Raw genomic sequence first — 7,463 nt, 5'->3', positions numbered from 1 at the left:
TCGTCGTGCATGTTTCCATGTCCCAAAAGCGAGCCCAGTGGCTGTGACTGCCAAAAGCAAGCCAAGCAAGAAGCAGCAGATACATCTCTTTCTTGGATATCTGCGCCCAATAGATGACACTTTCCTGCAGTGTGGGCACCGTGCCAAGGTTCGGTCAGTGAACTCAGTCCACAGAAAAGTATTCTTGCAATGCCCACAGATGACCCTAACACCCATTGGCTGTGGTTCTGGACTCAGAGGTCCTGGATGGACAGGGCCCAGGTTGATGATTCTTTTGCAATAGGGCCTAGGGCAGGCAATCCGCTAGGATGTCACTTTGCAGATAAGGAGACAGTTACAGGGACATCGAACATATTTTTTCCCTGGGGGTGCATTCTTGATTGGGGTGGCTTCATTGTAGACACCACATTTGACTGCATGCTGATGCATCTTGCCTTCCACGTTGATGAGAGACTGGCAGACTCGGCAGGTGATCATGAGTGCATTGCCACTGTCCGGGCTGGTCAGAGGCGAGTAAGGGGGTGAGTCCTCCCCAGGCAGCACCGCTGAATGCCCCTCAGGGAACGGGAAAATGCCTGGGGCGGGGCATGTTTACCGGCTCCATAGGGTGGTGCGGAGGGGGTCAGGCCTCCCCCGGGCCCAGCCCCACTACTGCCCGGCCCTACTAAGCCGCCGCCAGCGCCACTGTCGATGGGCTCGGACAGCAGTGGGGAACGCTCTCCATCTGCCGCCATAGCTGTCTCCCTCCAGGGTCAGCGTTCCACCTCCCTTCGCCACCGTCGCCACCGTGGAGCATTTTTTTTATATATTTAACTGCTTCCTTAATTTTTTCCTCATAGAAGTGTGTGTTCATGTCGCATGCCCAGTCTGGCTCTCTAAATTTTGGGACCCTAGTGTTTTTCTCTTCATTATAAATTCTAGAGAGCAGACCTTGGAGTGCTTATTAATCAACATTTTTACCAAATTTGTGAGTTTTCCACTCTTTTGCAGATTTAGTGTTTCTGTTTTATTGTTCAGAACTTTCATCCCTTTTGACTTTAACTTAGTGCATGGTGATAGACGTGGGTCAACTTTTAGTTTTAAACATGTAGAGAGCCAGTTTTTCCAGCACCATTTGTTAAAGAAGCTATCTTTCTTCCAGTAAGCCTGTTCGGCCCCTTTGTCCAACATAAAGTGGCTGAATGTGTTTGTGGATGCCTCTACATCTTCTAATCTATTCCATTGATCCTCATGTCTATTTCATTCCCAGTACCATGCTCATTTTACCACAGTAGCTTTGTAGTATAATTTCAAGTCAGGAACTGTGATGCCTCCTGCCTTGTCTTTGTTGCCCAGGATTGCCTTTGCTATTCTGTGATTTTTTTGGTTCCAAATAAATTTTAGGAACGTTTACTCTAGGTCTGTGAGGTATATTACTGGTAGTTAGATAGGGATTGCATTAAATCTATACAGCAATTTTGGGAGTATGCCCATTTTCACAATGTTGATTCTTACTATCCAAGAGCAAGTAATAACTTTCCGTTTTCTGAAATCCTCTATGATCTCTTTTTTTAGAGTACTGTAATTTTCCTTGAAAAGATCTTTAATTTCTTTAGTTAGATGAATTCCAGACATTTCTTTTTCCACAGTGCTGTTGTAAAATGTATTGTTTCTATAATTTTCTTCTCAGTGTGTTACCTGTGTAAAGGAATGCTACTCATTTTTGAGTATTGACTGTATCCTGCTATGCTACTAAATTTGTGTATCAATTCCTGTAGCTTCTTTGTACAGTGTTTTGCTTCTTCCAAATAATGTATTATGTCATATACAAATAATGATAATTTAACATCTTCTTTACCTATTCTTATTCTTTTATTCTTCTTTCTTGTCTAATGACTCTGGTTAATGATTACAGAATTATATTGAATAGGAGTGGTGAAAGAGGACATCCTTGTCTTGTGCCAGATTTAAGAGTACAAGATTTCAGTTTTTCCCCATTTAGCATTATGTTAGCCATTGGAATATCATAGATGGCTTTTATCAGATGGAAGTAGAGGCCATCTATTCCATTATTCTGTCAGACTTAGAATATGAATGAGTGTTGGACTTTGTCAAAAGCCTTTATGTGGTTTTTAGGTTTGGCTGTATTGATATAGTGTATTACATTTATAGATTTGCTTATATTGAATCATTCTTGTATTGCTGGAATGAATCATACCTGGTTATGGCATATAATCTTCTTAATGAATTGCTATATTCTATTTGCTAGGGTTTTATTGAGGATTTTTGCATCTATGTTCTTGAAAGAGATTGGTCTGTAGTTCTCTTTTGTAGTTGTGCATTCACTGGTTTTGATATCAGTATAATAATTACCCAAAATCAGGAATGATTTTGGGAGGATTACCACCTTTTCAATGTCATTGAAGATTTTGGGAAGTATAGGGATTACATCTTTTATAAATTTCTCATAGAATTTATCTGTGAATCCATCAGGGCCTGGACATTTCTTTGCCATTTCTTTTTTTTTTTTTTTTTTTTTTTTACATTTCGTATTTCATTGGTTCTATTTGTGTCATTGAGAATTGTTATATCATCATGATACTGATTTGGTAATTTGTATATTTATAGGAATCTGTCCATTTCTCTGTGTCTTCTATTCTTTGATAGTAAAGATTCTCAAAATAGCTATTGATAACCTTTTAAATTTCCACTCTGCTTTTGGTAATTACACACTTTTCATTCCTCATTGCATTTTAACTTTTTCTTTCCTCTTTTTGAGGATGTTAAATTTTATTCTTTCAAAGAACCAGCTTTTTGATTTGCTAATTCTCTGAACATTATTCTTCCTCTCAATTTTTGTGCTCTAATTTTTATTATTTCTTCCCATCTTTGGGCTTTGTATTTGGTTTGATCTTTTTTTCAAGATTTTGGATGTGCAACATTAGGGGTTTGCTTGTTTCCATTGTGTTTTCCTAAAGTGTGAGTTCACATCTATTTATTTCCCTCTGAGGACTGCTTTCATCACATCCCATAAAAACCGATAAGTTGTGCTTGAATTTTTATTGAGTTGTAGATATTGTTCAATATCTTGTTTAACTTGATGTGTGACCCATTGGTTCTTAGGTAGGTTTTTGTTTAATTTCCATGTGCTTATGTGGTTTTTCTGGTTTCTTTTGTCTTTCATTTACAGTTTCATTGCACTCTGGTCAGGTAATACACATGAGATAATTTCTGTTTTCTTGCATATGCTTCAGCATGACTTATGGACTATATTATGTGGTCTATTTTAGAACAAGACCCATATGTAGCTGAAAAAAAAAAGTGTAGTCAGCTGTGGTTGGGTAGAACACTCTGTTTATGTCCAGCAAGTCCATTTTATCCAAAATCTGGTTCAGTTCTTTTACTTCTTTGCTAATTTTTTTTCTGCTTGACCTAAATTGTAGTGATAAGGGTGTGTTATGTTCTCCTGTTAAGGTTGTGGTATTGGATATTAGGTTTTTCATGTCCATCAATATTTGTCTTATATAGTTGGGTGCTCTCAATTTTGGTGTGTATACATTGATTAATGTTCCATTTTCCTGTAGAATTTTTTCTCTAACCAGTTTGTAGTGGCCATCTTTATTTCATTTGATTATTCTTGGTTTGAATGTGAGACTTTCTGAGAACAGGATTACTGCCCCTGCTTTTTTCTGTGTTGTTGGGGTATGTGGAATTCTTTTACATTCTTTGACCTTGAGTCTCTAAATTTCTTTATGAGTTAAGTGTGTTTCTTGTATACAGCATATTGTTGGATTTGTTTCCTAAAACACTGTACCAGTCTATTTCTTTTAATTGTTGAATTGAGTCCATTTACATTGATGGTTATAATTGAGATATATGGACTTACCATCAACATGTTATTTACCTGCTGTTGTTTACTCCTTTTTGTTCTGTGTTTAATAGTTTCCATATTTAGTGCGTTCCTTCTGTTCTTTTTCATGGAGTTCTGATCATTTTGCTCCCTCCCTAGCACATCTGTTAGTAGTCTGTGTAGGGTTCACATGGTTTGTGAAGAGAAGTTGGCCATTATTCTGACATGTTTTCCTTTAAATGTGATCTGTTTCTTTTTTGTAGTGGCTTTAAGTATATTGTTCTTGTGCTGGATTTCTGGGATCTTGACTGTTTTTTGCCTTGATGTGTTTTTAATTGGGTTGAAGTTATTTGGAGTTCTTTATGCTTTGGTAACTGAATGTCAGATTGTTTCCTCATTTTTGGGAAATTTTCTGATATCACTTCTGCCATATCCATTTTATGTCATTTGTATTGACTCCTTCTTTCTCATTGATGCCTATTGGTCTCAAGTTGTTCATCTTTGCATCATCTTGCAGGTGATGTATTACTTTTTCCTGCATCCTAGTTGTTTTTAAGAGTTCTTTTCTTATGTTTTCACTAGCTGTGATGGCATCTTTAAGATCTGAAACTCTGTCTTCACTTTCACTCAAACGATTTTGCAAGCTTCTGATTGAGATTTTAAGTTACTCTATATCTTTTTGTCTCAGCTTCATTCGATCTATTTCTTTCCTGTATTGCTCATTCAATGAATCCATCATTTTTTAATTTCCTCTATTTTTTATCAGTGTCTTCTTGAGAAGCAGTTATTAATTCTTTGACAACAGAGATTATTTCTGATCTCATTTCCTCTATATGTTTCTGCATTTGATTGTTTACTTCAAACGCTATAAATTCAGTGATTTATTTTTATTTCAGAGGTTATTTCTGATTTGAGTTCTTCCATACCTCTCTGCAGGTGTTTTCTTTACTTGAGACCTATTGATTCAGACATTTCAGATGTGTGATTCCCAATTTGTTCTTTACTAGTATCCTCTGCATTTGTGCTGGGTGGGGTTGGGGCCTAGGATTGCATTTTGCTACTTCTCTTTGTCATTTTTTATAACACTCTCCTCTGACCTTTGTTGTAGATCTTTGGTGCAACACTCACTGGGACTGGGCTTTGGCTGGTTTTGGAGTGTTTCGAAGAGCACTGTGGGAATTCTTACTCAAGCAACAATTTTGGGCTGGCTTAAGAGTGGTGGAGGTGTCCTGATAGCATGGTGGAAGATCTCACTCATGTGGGGAGCCTGGGCTGGTCCAGGGAGCTGCAATGGGTGAAGGGGAGTCTGAAGCTCTCACACACACGTGTCGGTCCTGGGCCTGGGCGGGCTCCAATGGGGTGGAGAAGTCCCAAGAGCACAGTGGAAGGTCCGTCCTAGTTGTTTTTGAGAGATCTTTTCCTACCTGTCACTAGCTGCGATGGCGTCTTTAAGATCTGAAACACTATCTTCACTTTCTCTCAAACTGTTTTGCAAGCATGTGATTGAGATTTTCAGTTCCTCTATATCTCTGTGACTCTGCTTCCTATGATCTATTTCTTTTCTATATTCCTCAATGAAGGATTCCATCATTTTTCTAATCTCTATTTTATTATCAGTGTGTTGTTAAGCAGTTATTAATTCATTCATTGTAGTTATCTTTTCTTTTTCTTTACTTCAGAGATTATTCCTGATCTGATTTCCTCTGTATGTTTCTGCATTAGTTTCTTTACTTCAGAAGCTATTAATGCAGGCATTTCAGTTGTGTGATTCCCAATTTCTTCTGTGCTAGTGTCTTCTGCACTTGTTCTTGGTGGGCTCAGGGCCTGGGATTGCATTTTGATCCTTCTCTTTGTCATTTTGTATAGCACTGTCCTCTGACCTTTGGTGTACAGCTTTGGTGCAGTTATAATGTTAGCCTCTAATGAAATTCAGGTGGAGATCTATGAAGTTTGAATTCATCCACTTGTGCCTGGCTTGAAACTGGCTGCTTTGCTGAACTTCGTGCAAGAGCCCTTGGAGTGACCCCGTTTTGCCCCTCTGACAAGATGTCATGCTCCTGGATTAGCTAGGTGGTTGAGGCCCCTAGCCTCTCTGCAGGGACTTCAGCTGCAGAGTTTCTCCCCAGGGCTTTTGCCAGGCCTGCACTGGATCTGGAGGTATCCGGATAGCAGGACAGAAGGACTCACAAGTGTGTCTGGGCTAGGTCCAGAAGGATCCTGCAGGCAAAAGGGAGTGAAGAAGCTCTCCCACACACTTACTGGGCCTGGGCTTGGGCTTTGTCTGTAGGGGTCTTGAAAGCATGGTTGAAGTTCTCGCTTACATGCTGAGCCTGGGCCTGAGATGGTTCTGGAGGAGTTCAGAGTGGTACCAAGAGCAGGGGTGAAGTTCTCATTCATGCACCAGGTTTGGGCTGGGTCTGGAGGGTCCAGCAGTCTCAGGTGAGTGAGGAAGCTCTCCCACACACTCACTGGGCCTGGGCTTGGGCTGTGTCTTGAGGGGTTCTGAGACTGCAGCAGAAGTTCTCACTCACATGCTGAGTTTGGGCTTGGGTTTTCCTTTAAATGTGATCTGTTTCTTTCCTCTAGCATCTTGGTTGGGTTTTGGGGGGCTCCCAAGTATCATGTCATCTGCAAATAATGTTAATTTAACTTTTTCTTTACCTATTCTTATTCGTTTTATTTCTCTCATCTAATGGCTCTAGCTAATGATTACAGAACTATATTGAATTGGAGTGGTGATAGAGGACATCATTCTCTTGTGCCAGATCTGAGAGTGAAAGATTTCAGTTTTTTCCCCATTTAGAATTATGTTAGCCGTGCTGGTGAGATGGCTCAGTGGTCTAAAGCACCTACTTAGAACAAGTTTACCAAAGCACAGGGACCACGGTTCAATCCCCCAGCACCACATGCCAGCCAGCCTGCCCCCTGGTGGGCTTAGCTGACCAAACACACACACATACACACACACACACACACATAAATAAATAAAATTTAAAAAAAAAAAGAATTATGTTAGCCATTGAGTTGTCATAGATGGCTTTTTTAAGATTGAGGTAGAGAACATGTATTCCAATTTTCTGTAGGACTTTGAACATATGTGTTGGACTTTGTCATAAGCCTTTTCTGCATCAATTGTGATGATCATGCTTTTAGTATATTGTTCTCGTGCTGGATTTCTGGGATCATGACTATTATATATGTGGGTGTGTTTTAATTGGGTTGATGTTATTTAGAGTTCTATACACTTCAGTTACCTGAACATCAGATTGTTTCCCCATATTTTCAGTTTTCTGCTTACTTCTGCCCATATTCTTTTTATATCATTTATATTTACTCCTTCTTTCTCATTGATGCTTATTAGTTTTACATTATCCATCTTTGCATCATCTTGTAGATGTTAAATTATTTTTCCTGCATTGTAATTGTTTTTAAGAAATATTGTCTTTCATTTTTATTAGCTGCAACTGTGTCTTTAAAATATGAAAGTCTATTTTCAAATTCATTCAGATACTTTTGCTAGCTTGTGATTCAGGCTTTAGTTTCCTGTATATGTCTTTGTTCTTTGTTTTTTTTTCCATAAATTTATTGAGAAACAAATAGCAATGAGACAGTTTCAAACCAAATTGGTAGGACA

General features: G+C 38.9%; 1 protein-coding gene and 1 pseudogene across 3 annotated transcripts in view; one reads left to right on the top strand and one right to left on the bottom strand.

The window, feature by feature from the left end:
* Positions 1-755, bottom strand: LOC101571680 (annotated as a pseudogene).
* LOC101589209 (sperm-associated antigen 6) overlaps positions 1-7,463 on the top strand; it is a 105,915-nt gene that overhangs the window by 82,376 nt on the left and 16,076 nt on the right. The window lies entirely within an intron of this gene.

Source organism: Octodon degus, unplaced genomic scaffold (assembly GCF_000260255.1).
Source record: "Octodon degus isolate 3935 unplaced genomic scaffold, OctDeg1.0 scaffold00145, whole genome shotgun sequence".
In the NCBI taxonomy this organism is placed as follows: domain Eukaryota; kingdom Metazoa; phylum Chordata; class Mammalia; order Rodentia; family Octodontidae; genus Octodon; species Octodon degus.
Note: the sequence above shows the minus strand (reverse complement) of the source record. Positions and strands in the feature narration are given on the sequence as shown.